The sequence below is a fragment of the Micromys minutus genome (assembly GCF_963924665.1).
Source record: "Micromys minutus genome assembly, chromosome: 25".
Taxonomy (NCBI): domain Eukaryota; kingdom Metazoa; phylum Chordata; class Mammalia; order Rodentia; family Muridae; genus Micromys; species Micromys minutus.
The window spans coordinates 22521880-22533408 of record NC_137960.1 but is presented as its reverse complement, the minus strand read 5'-3'; the positions used below and the strand labels follow the sequence as shown (position 1 = coordinate 22533408).

The 11529-nt window shown below is 48.2% G+C and overlaps 1 pseudogene across 1 annotated transcript; it reads left to right on the top strand.

Annotated features, from left to right (window-relative positions):
- The first annotated feature begins 4193 nt into the window (after positions 1-4193).
- LOC308437343 (serine/threonine-protein kinase PLK1-like) lies at positions 4194-5928 on the top strand (annotated as a pseudogene). Its single transcript has one exon. The product of its transcript is annotated as a serine/threonine-protein kinase PLK1-like (transcript).
- Positions 5929-11529: the final 5601 nt, after the last annotated feature.

Below are 11529 nucleotides of genomic sequence, written 5' to 3'. Positions count from 1 at the left end.
ATAGGAAAGGTAACCAAGATAGCTGGTAGATCAGAGCCTTCTGCCAGTCAAGAGGAGAGGTTTATTTTCCATTTGCTATAAAAATATTCTGACCAGAAAAGTAGCTGAGGCAGGAAGACATTATGGGAAACATCATCTACTTTACCTTAACCTAAGACTAGCCACACTGGGCTGGAACTCTCAGGGATTCTGTGAAGAGAAGAGTCAAACCCTTCACCTGCCTGTTCTATATGTGTTTTATCTAATCACCATTAATTGCAACAGGCAATGCTTTTGGTCATCTTGCACATGAATCCTCTAATGGTCCATTGTCTCAGAGCTCCGTATGCTGAGAGAATGCAAGTCTGATGAGGAGATGCCTTTAAATGGCCGTTATTTTCACAGGAGGAAGAAAATGAGCAGAAGATACATCCTCCCTACCCCAGCACATGAGCAGACGTTCTGTGGTTCAGATTGAACTGTGTGTATTTAGGACAGGCGTGGGTTTGTGTGCCACTTTAGGAAATAGGATGAGGAGATTTTTTGAATCACTTTATTGGGTTCTTATATCTACCATGCTTCCAACTCTTACTCCACCCTAATCCCTTCTAACCCTCTAACACAAAGTAGGAGAGAAAGAAGGTTAGAAGGGAAAGGGGTTGTTGCCCTCATTAGACTACTTCCTGCTGACTAAGGGTGTTGAGTTCCTTGGGACAATGTTGATCTGTGTCATCAAAACATCCAATTTCTTCTTCTAGTCTCTTTGCTCAAGACCACTTGACAAACTGCAGCAGCAGGAAACAGCAACAGTGGTAGCTGCCCCTTCTTGGAGCATGCTTTGGCCCCTCTTGAAAAGTTCCCAGAATCCCAAACATCTCATACTAATAGGAACTATCGACAGTTGGCAAAACCATGCCCCTGCTAGTGCATGAGGAAAATCATAATCACCTGCTGTGAAGCAGCCCACACCTGAGATTAAAACAAAAACACATTCACATTAACATAACTGGGTTTTTTAAGAAACGAAAATTCTCACTAGAGAGATCCTGTGTAACCTTCCCCTACTTGCTTCTGGCAGAGTCATTGCTCCAAGCTGCCATACAATGTCACATCAGGTAACTGTCATGGGTACAGTCATGATTCAGAACACTTCAGACTGCACAAGGACTGCGCACAAGGACTGCTCACAAGGACTAGTCACAAGGATTGCTTACAGAGACTGCTCACAAGGACAGTTCAGAAAGACTACTCATGATAACCTATTTTGTATTTCTTTTTTTTTTTTTTTCAGTTCAAGAATATTGCAGAGCTGGCCAGATGGCTCAGAAGTAAAATCACTTGCCGCATAAATCTGACAAACTGAGTTCAGTCCCTAAAATTCACATTTTAAAAACCAATGCAGTTTCAAGCCAGATGCAGTTTCTCAGAAAACTGGGACTCGATCTACCTCAAAACCCAGCTATACCACTCTTAGACCTATACCCAAAGAACACTCTACCTACCACAAGGACACTTGCTCAACTATGTTCATAGCAGCTTTATTCATAATAAACAGAAACTGAAAACAACCTAGATGTTCCCCAACCAAAGATCGGACAAAGAAATTGTACCACATTTTTGTTGAGTGAGCATTACTACTCACTTGTTTAAAAAACAACGACATTGTGACATTTGTAGGCAAATGGATGGAACTGGAGAAGACCTTTCTGTGTGAGGTACCTCAAACCCAGAAAGACAGACATGGTGTGTACTCACGTATAAATAGACATTAGTTGTGAGGTATGGGATAATCATGCTACAATCCACAGACCCAGACAGGCTAAGTAACAAGGAGGGCTCTGGGGAAGACATGTGGATCTCCCTGGGAAGGGGAAATAGAATAGATTTCTCAGGTGGACTGGGGATGGGGGTGGATGGGCTCATACTCTTTTGCCTGCTTTCCCTCCTTATGAAGGCTGGATGAGACAAACAACATAAGGAGGGAAAGCAGGCAAAAGAGTCAGAGACAGGTCCCACTCCCACTGTTAGGAGTCCCAAGACAGGTCAGGATTGGGGGTCAGGGGTGGAGGCAGAGAGTACTTGGAGAGATAACTGGAAGGGGCGACATTTCAGGGGTGATGTAAAAGCCTAGTGCAACAGAATAGTCCTTGGAGTCTTCAAAGGTGACCCTGGTGAAGAGTCCTAGCAATGAAGCTACAGAGCCCGAACTGACCATCTTCTGTAAACAAGCAAGGCTTCCAGTTCTGGGACTGGGACACCCTCCCGGCCATTTCTTCAATGTGTGCCTACAAGATGTGCTGGGGTAAGATGGCACAGAACGTGTGGGATTGGCCAACCAAGGACTGGTCCAGCTTGAGACCCAATGTCATAAGAGGGAGCCTATGCCTGACACTGCCTAGATGGCCAGGAATCAGAGGTTGGATAGGCCAGAGACCTAGAATAGAACCAAACATGACTGGTTAAAAAGAAGGAAGGAAGGAAGGAAGGAAGGAAGGAAGGAAGGAAGAAGAAAGACCAAACCCCCCCACACACACAAAGTCAACAATGATTTCTAATAATATTCTCCTATACTCGTAGACTAGAACCTAGCATAATCATCATCAGACAGGCTCCATCCAGCTACTGATGGGAACAGATGGACAGACACACAGCCAAATATTAAGTGGAACTCAGGGAGCCCTTTGGAAGAGGGGGAGGAGGTTGGGGTGGCTGGGAGGAGAAGAGTGGAGAGAAACTACAGTTGAGGTATAAAATATGAGAGAAGAATAGAAAACAAAACATTAACGCTTCCATGGGGAAATTTTAAAAACAAACAGATGCAGTGGTGTGCATCTGGATTCCCACATCCATACCCTAGAGCAAGATGGGAGGCAGAGACGGAACTTTGCCAGAAGCTTGGGGGCCAAGGAGCCTGGAGTTTGCCAACTATATAAAGGAGAGACCCTGCCTCAAAAGATACATTGTCCTCTTAGGCATATGTCATGGCAGTGAAAAAAACTGCGGGACAACAATATTCAGACATAATTCAAGGTATAAAGTGGACATCTGTTAAGTCTACACTAACGTAGATAAACCACCAAGTCTATAAGCAAATAGGGAGGTAGATATTCTTCCATATTGAAGAATTCCAAGTAATTATATAGACATTTGTTCTTTCAGGTGATGAGACTTGATTCTCTGCTCTTTAAATATGGTTTGTTCTTAGTGACACACACACCCCACATAAATATGTCACTAAGTTGTGTGTGCATGTGTGCGTGCATGTGTGTGTGCGTGCGTGTGTGCATGTGTGTGACTAAATATCAACATGGTACTCTTTATATAACCCCGACTGTTCTGGAACTCCATATGTAGACCAGGCTGGCATTAAACTCACAGAGACTCTCCTGCCTCTGCTTCCCAAATGCTGTGATTAAAGGCATGTTTGATCACACCTAACCACCCCCCCCCCCAGGAAAAAAAACCCTTTTTTAAGATAGGATCACTTGTAGCCAAGTCTAACTCACTCCACTGTGTAACAGAGCCACCTTGAACATGAACTTCTGATCTTCTTTCCTCCACCTCCAGAGTGCTGGCATACAAGCATGTACCACATTCCTGGGTTTACATGGGGGTTAAACCCAGGCCCTCATGCATGCCAGACAACTGAGCCACATCCTCAGCTCCTAGTGAAAGATTTATAAAGATTCTAGTATGGAAGGGAAGAGAATGGAGAAGCATTCTACAGTGGAGAACCCAGAAGACAGCGGAAGAAGCAAGTCAGTCAGAGCCACAGTGGTACAATGTAGCAAGAACAGCGAGGGATAAAAGAGGAAAGGGCACATCTCAGACACATAATAAGCATCCTTGTTCATTCAGGACCCAAATTCTATGGGGGGATGGAGATGGCTCAGGAGTTAAGAGCACCTACTGCCCTATCAGAGGACCACAACTCAGATCCCAGCACTGACACGAGACATCTCACAGATGCCTGTAACTCCGGCTCCAAGGGACCCAACACCCGCTTTTGGTCTCTGTAACTTCATACACACTGTGCACAGACACACAGACAGACAAACACACACACACACACAAATAAAATACAATTAAAATATTTTTTAAATCCTCTAAGTGAATTAGAAGTCGAAAGAGTTTTCTGTAAGGGTAAAGTCCTATGAAAACCACTGATGACCCTCTGCACCCACCGGCCAGGTCTGTGGAGCAACTTCGGCATCATGAACTCAGCAGCCAAAGCTGGAAAACTGGCTCGAGCACCAGCCGACCTCGGGAAAAATGGGGTCCTGGGAGATGTAGCCCTCGGTGCCCTAGTGGCCACCCTGCTGGCGAAAGAGATCCCGGAGGTCCTAGTGGACCCACACAGCTGGCGGAAGTATGTACGGGCCGCTTTCTAGGTAAAGAAGGCTTTGCCAAAACTTCACCAAATGCTTCAAGATCTCAGACTCAGACACACAAAAAAAGGTGTTCGCAGGCAAGGTCGTGCCTAAGTCTTTGCTGCTCCAGCCCCACCAGAAGATGTCTATGGAGAACTCCATTCACCGTAGCTTGGCACACCAGCATGTATGTCATAGGTTTCCAAGGCTTTTTCAAGGACAGTGACTTTGTGTTTGTGGTTTTGGACCTCTCCAGGAGATCCCTCCTGGAGCTGCTCAAGAGGAGGAAGGCGCTGGCCAAGCCTGGGGTTCGCCAATACCTGCGGCAGATAGTCCTGGGCTGCCAGTACCTGTACCCCAACCAAGTCATCCACAGGAACCTCAAGCTGGACAACCTCTTCCCGAACGAGGATCTGGAGGTGAAAATAAGGGAGCTTGGCCTGGTAACCAAAGAGGAATATGAAGGGGAACGAAAGCAGACCTTGTGTGGATCTCCTAACCACATAGCTCCTGAGGTGCTGAGCAAGAAGGGACACAGTTTTGAGGTGGATGTGTGGCCCATCGGGTGCATCATGTATACGTTGCTAGTGGGCAAGCCACCTTCTGAGACCTCATGCCTAAAAGAGACCTACCTCCGGATCAAGGAAAATGAATACAGTATTCCCTAGCACATCAACCCAGTGGCCGCCTCCCCCACCCAGAAGATGCGTCAGACAGACCCCACTGGCCGCCCCACCATTCACAAGTTACTCAATGATAAATTCTTTACTTCTGGCTACATCCCAACCCCACTCCCTGTTACCTGCCTCGCCATCCCGCCAAGGTTTTCAATAGCTCCCAGCAGCCTGGATCTCAGCAGCAGGAAGCCTCTCACAGTCCTCAGTAAAGGCGTGGAGAACCCCCTTCCTCACCGTCTCCTAGAGAAAGAGGAACCAGTGGTTCAGGAGACAAATGAGGCCATTGAGTGCCACCTGAGTGACTTGCTACAGCAGCTGACCAGTGTCAACGCCTCCAAGCCCCTAGAGCAAGGGCTGGTACGGCAAGAGGAGGCTGAGGATCCCTCTTGCATCCCTATATTCTGGGTCAGCAAGGGGGCAGACTATTCGGGCAAGTATGGCCTTGGGTACCAACTGTCTGGAAACAGTAGCTCCTTAATGACAACACACCTCATCCTCTACAATGACAGGGACAGCCTGCAGTACATAGATCATGGTGGCACCGAGTCCTATCTCACCGTGAGCTCCCATCCCAGCTCCTTGATAAAGAAGATCACTCTCCTCAACTATTTCCTGCCCTACCTACGGACATGGTTCCACACACGCAGTGCCATCATCCCGCACCCCAGCGATGGGCGCTGTACAGATTAATTTCTTCCAGGACTACACCAAACTTATCCTGTGCCCCTGATGGCAGCAGTGACCTACACCAGTGAGAAGAGAGACTTTCGAACATACTGCCTGAGCCTTCTGGAGGAATATGGCTGCTGCGAAGAACTGGCTAGCTGCCTCCATTATGCCCACACCAGGGTAGACAAGCGGCTGAGCTGCGTTCTGCCTGCAACCGCCTCAAGGCCTCCTAGGTCTCTGTCCTTCCGACTGGTGCCCCCTCACTGTGCTAGCTCTGGGCCTGCAATGCTGGGCTCCTGGGGCTGCTGTTCAGTGCCCCTGGCCTTGGGGTCTCAGCAGAGAGCAGTGCCCTTTGAAGGGGTTGCTGTATGTATGTTATTTTGTACATGTTTGGGTGTGGGTTTACAACCTCTTCTTTGCCCTCAGCCCACTGTATGAATTGTATAAATATTTCTATTGAATTTGGGACTGCCCTTTCCTTAGCTTTATATATATTTAATATATGTACATCTCTCTTTTTAAAGGAGAAAGAAAGGAAGGAAGGAAGAAGGAGAGAAAGAAAGAAAACCACATGATATCATACTTTGTGGTGAGAGATGAGAGCCATTGAAAAGCAGTAAAAGTACCGGATGGATTGGTTGAATTCCACAAATAAGTATCATGCCCCATGGGAAGTGCTGTGTTAGATAGAGGGGGAAATGGAGAACTTGAGCATAAATGATGGGTTCTTGACACGTGGTGCACCATGGGCATGTGCCTTTGGGCTGGAAATAAACTTTCAGAAATGGGTTGCTATAGGCTACAGTTGTCTCAGGCTGGGGACTGTAATAATAAACTTCACCTATGACCTGAAATGTTTCACACACACACACACACACACACACACACACATGTGTGTGTTATCATGTGTGTGCATGTGTGTGAGCACATGTGTGTGGATGAGAATGCATGCACACATAGACCCAAGGCTCTTAGGAGTTTTATTCAATTGTTCTTCATCTTATATAGAGAGACAGGGTCTCTTAACTGAACCCATGGCTTGAAATATCGTTGGCCTGGCTAGCCAATTTGCTCCAGGGATCTCTTGTCACTGCCATCTAAGAGCTGGAATTATAAGCAGGCCACCATACCCATCAGAATTATGTTCTGCTGATCTGGTAAATGGATTTATGCTCACTGCTTATATGACAGGTGCCTTAACCACTGGGGGATTTCCCCAGACCTCACAGAGCTATTGTAGCAGATATGCAAGTGTCCAGCTTGTTTAGAAGCTTCTCAATGCTAGGACTTCTCAATGTGTAGTCTACATAACTGAACAGTTACCCTAACTCTATGCTCATGAAGTCGGAGAAGGAAATAGGACATCTGAGGCTTATCCATTTCCCCCCTTTAAGGAGATCACACAGACATTTCAAGTCAGGGATGATGTCTTAAAGACAAGATTCTACCTTTCTTACAGAGGACTCTCACCATCTTTGCTGAGAATGGCATGGTTGCCCCGATCCCTGCTTTTACTAATTCAAATCATTTTCTTTAGATCCAATTCCTGGAACCTTGGGGAACAGCTGGCCACCACCTTCTCATAATGACACTTCATAAACATTTATGGGACAGAAGGAACATGCGACCAATCAACCCAAGGCACCTTGATGCCTGTGCATTGATAAGACTTGATTTGTAGCTTCCTGTGAAGACTGCCCTTTCTATACATGGGTCTGAAAAAATACAGCCATCGAATTCAATCTAGTCATACGGAGGGTGTCTCGGAGCCAAGTATGGATTCCCATAAAAAACAATGGATGAGCCATCTGCACACTGCATTGTATGCCCTCATCTGTCAGCTTTCACCTCCCCCCCCCCATCCAGCCAGGATCTCAGAAGGGTTGGTTTTGTCATAGTCTCAGAAGCAAGACCCAGTATATAATACAGAACAAAGGTAGATGGGCACAGATTTGAGATCAGACCCAGAAATAAGATACAGTAACAGGCAGTCTCTTGGCTACATAGGAAGGAGAGGCAGAAAGATCCCAAGTTCAAAGTCAGGCTGGATAACTTACCAAGCTCTTGTGTCAAAGTTACAAACAGAAAGCAGAGGGCTGGTACAAGAATCATACAGGACTCGGGCTGGGTGAAGGAGAAGCTATGCCAAGGTCAAGGAAGCCCTCAGTCTTGATGCCATGAAAGTCTGGTCTTTTCTCCAGAGCAGTGGCTCTCAACCTACTGAATACTGGGGCTCTTTAATACAGTTCCTCATGCTGTGGTGCCCCTGCAATCATAAAAGTGTTTTTGTTGCTACTTCACAACTATGATTTTGCTACTGTCGTGAGCTGTAATGTGACCATACGATCGTTCTGATGGTCAGGCAACTCCTGTGAAATGGTCATCTGGAAGGGTCATGACCCCCAGGTTGAGAACCACTCCTCCAGGGCACTAATGGGATCAAGAAGCTCTAGAACGCCTAAGAAGAGGAAACTTTATTAGTTATCATAATGGAAGTTAACCTCATCCATTCGTGGTGCCCATAAAACTCCAATGAAGACATGCCCACCTCCAAAAGGCCCCCAAAGGGTAGAGAGATGGAGAGCCTGGATGTAGGCAGTGGGTGGGGGCCAGGAAAGCAACACAGTGAAAATTCCCTGCTGGCTAACTGGAATGGATACAGAGGAAGCAGCTGTCCAGTTTTGGATACTTTGGCCTTAGCTGATTACATGAGTATCTAAGAAGGTGATCAGCCCCCACTTAAAATCCCATATCAATAGCACTGTTACTTAGCACTGGGTGCTACAAATGGTACTGTTACTAAGTCTGAGTGGTATGAATATTAAGGTTACTGTGTATCCAGTAGGAAGCCCTGCTGCAGCTCAGCCTGCTGCTTCAATGCTGGAGAAACCCAAGAATTGACTGCAATTTTTTTTTTATTGTATTGTTTTACATGTATAGGTGTTTTGACAGCATGGACCGCTGCTCACCACATTCATGCAGTACCAAGTGAGGCCAGAAGAGGGCGTCGCATGGCCTCTCCATGAAATCGGAGGTGCAAACGGTTGTGTAGCTTGAGTGTTGGGACTGAACCCCAGGTTGTTTGAAGAAGCAGTCAGTGCTCTCAGCTGCTGAGCTCCAGCTCAGCTTTTTCTAACAAGTTCTTTACTAGGATGCTTTAAGTACTAGATTTTACTAGTAGGAAGAACAGATCCACACTCAGACTGAAAGGAACCAGCATGCTTTTCTCCAGAAACAGAGACGCACCCAAGAATCTTACTCACCAACCAGCTGGAAGAAATGGAAGTCAGAGAGTCTGGCATTAGGATTTAGTGCCATAGAGTGAGAAGAGCTGGACCAAGGGCTGAAAGTTGGGGGCTAAGGATGGCTTTCTAAACACCAGTGACAAACTTGTGTCTGCTACCCCAAACACTGTGGCTCTAGTCCTCGAAACTTCTGATAAAGCCATCGACCAGAAATACAGCCAGTAAAGGGGAAACTGAGTGTGTTAGGGGAGAGAGGGACCGTTGATCTCCAAGACTTCTAAACTTAGTGTGGAAGGAGATGCCACAAAGGATTCCCCCCACAGCTTCTTCCTTCAGTAGATAGGTAACCAGCACAAGCCTACAGAGATTAAAGCGCTGGAGACAGTAGCAGAGCCAAACTTACTGTCTGGTGCTACCCACCCAGCCCATACATACATAGTACACTTCGAACTGTATTTTTTCCACCTAGCTCAGGTCTGAAAACTTACACCAACCTCACAGAACAGTGACAATTTCAAGAGATATGGTGGTCCCAGATGGTCACCAGAAACCTGAATCATGGCAGGGCTAGAGTTCAGCCCCTTTCCAAGCAGCCCGGGGGTCCCTCTCCAGGCAGCAATAAGGTGAGCACCCTGAGTTCTTCTTCAAGGCTCACCTGGCTTGAGTGCTTCATAAAAGGGTAGGCATCAACTGGGTGAAGCTTAGAGGTGGCCTCCCACCTCCTCTGGCTTCCCTTGTTTGTTTTTGGACAGAGAGAATCGCGCAGTCTGTTTATTTTCCCAACTCGGGCAGAGGGACATATGGGCATTTGCGCTCCGCATCTGTGTCCCCAGTTGCAGTTTCTGTGGATGCTTGCACGTGTGTGTGTGTGTGCGCGCGCGTGCGTGTGTGTTTGTGCGTGTGTGTTTGGGAACAGGCGCTGGGAACAAACGTACATCTGTTAAAGCAGACAATAAAGTCCTAGAGTAAAGCTGCCAAGATTGGGGCGTCGGGGAGCGGAAGACAGAGGGTAGAGGAGAGCTGGAATTTCAAAGGCGAGGCCAAAGCGCCCAGCCCAGGTATTATGTCAGGAGAAGGTGAGGCGAGCAGCTGCTCCTTCTCGCCGGGTGTGTATGGGAGTGAGGGTGCGCGTGCGCCTGCAAGAAACACACGCGAGCTGCCCAACATATGTCGCCACAAATCTCAGTATCCGTCCCTCCTCCCGCCTCCCACTCCCCTGCAGCTCCTGACCCAACGCAGAGCTGGAGAAGGCGCTGAGAAGAGGCACGGGTTCAACAGGTGTCTGGGAGCGCAAGGCACCTTTTCAAGCATTGACAGGCGCGGCCGGCGACAGCAATAATGTGGACACTTTGTTTCCTGGCTCTGCCGCGCGAGCTGTGGGCGCCCGGGGGGAGGCGGCTCCAGGCAGAGCGGGGGATCTGAAAATAAAGACCTCGGGTGCTCCAGAGCGTCCCAGCCCCTCTCCTCCCTTTGTTCGAGAACTCCCTGGGCCGAAGCTCCCTCGTGCGCTCTGTGGGGTAGCATATGGCGCCCTCTCACCTACCCAAGAAAAGGAACCAGCCACTCATTCAAGAGCGCACGAGCTCCCAGGGCCCCCGGAGGGGGGAGTCACTAAGGGAATGGCCCCTCTCCTAAAGCGGGAGAGCAGCTTGCCTTATCTGTCCCCACCCAACCTCCACCATGCTCTCAGCTGGCGCAGCAGCCGTTGGGTGGGGAGCAATGCGCTGGGCAGCAGCAGCCAGCGGAAGCGCCCCAGCTCCTGGCAGATGAAATATGGGGTTGGTGAGCCCCTGGAGACCATATGCTTTCAATAAAAGAAGACAAATAGGATTGAGATAGGCCTTGCAGCCAACCTGTTATAAATGAGTGGCAATTGGGCCAATGTACACGGGGGCAGGGCCCCCGGGGGGGAGGCCCGCTCAGTGCCAAATCCTTGTGTCAGCTTCTAGGACAGGTGTGCCCAGGGGCCAGGGGCCAGGTCTCCCCCCCTTTGGGTTTATCACGGCAAAGGTAATATTGTGCTAACTATGAGTAAACAGTCATTGTGAAGACCAAGGAGAGTTTATCAGAGGCGAACTAGTTGGGGGGTGGCTTAACAATAAAGTTGCTCGCCTTAGGAGCAGGTGATGGCTGGCTGCGCTGACTCCCGCCAGAGTTGTTTTCCAAAGCATCCCGCTTTACAATCTCTTGTAATTATTTATTAAACGAAATCTATTTATTATTATTTTAGCAAACACTGGAGACAGGTGGGGCTTTCTTTTCGTCGTCTCCTTTTGTTTGAAGGGCTGTTTGAAGTGGCCAGTCTCAGTCCCGGCAGCCTCGCTCGCCAGATTTTTGTCTTCCTCTTTTTCAGGGCCAAAGAGAAGGCGAGAGAAAGAAGCCCCCCTCCTCTGGCAAGCCATTAGCTATTCAGCTTCCCATGGGGGCCCCCTCTTTGCTCAATCCTCAAAGAGCCCCCAGGCAATGCTAGCGTTACCCCCTCCCAACGGCAAGGCGCTAGGGCCAGCGGCTGCCTAACCCTCGATACCAAACTGCTTGCCATCTCCTGGCTTCTGGCTGCCGCCTCTCTCTTAGGACCCCTCAAGCCTT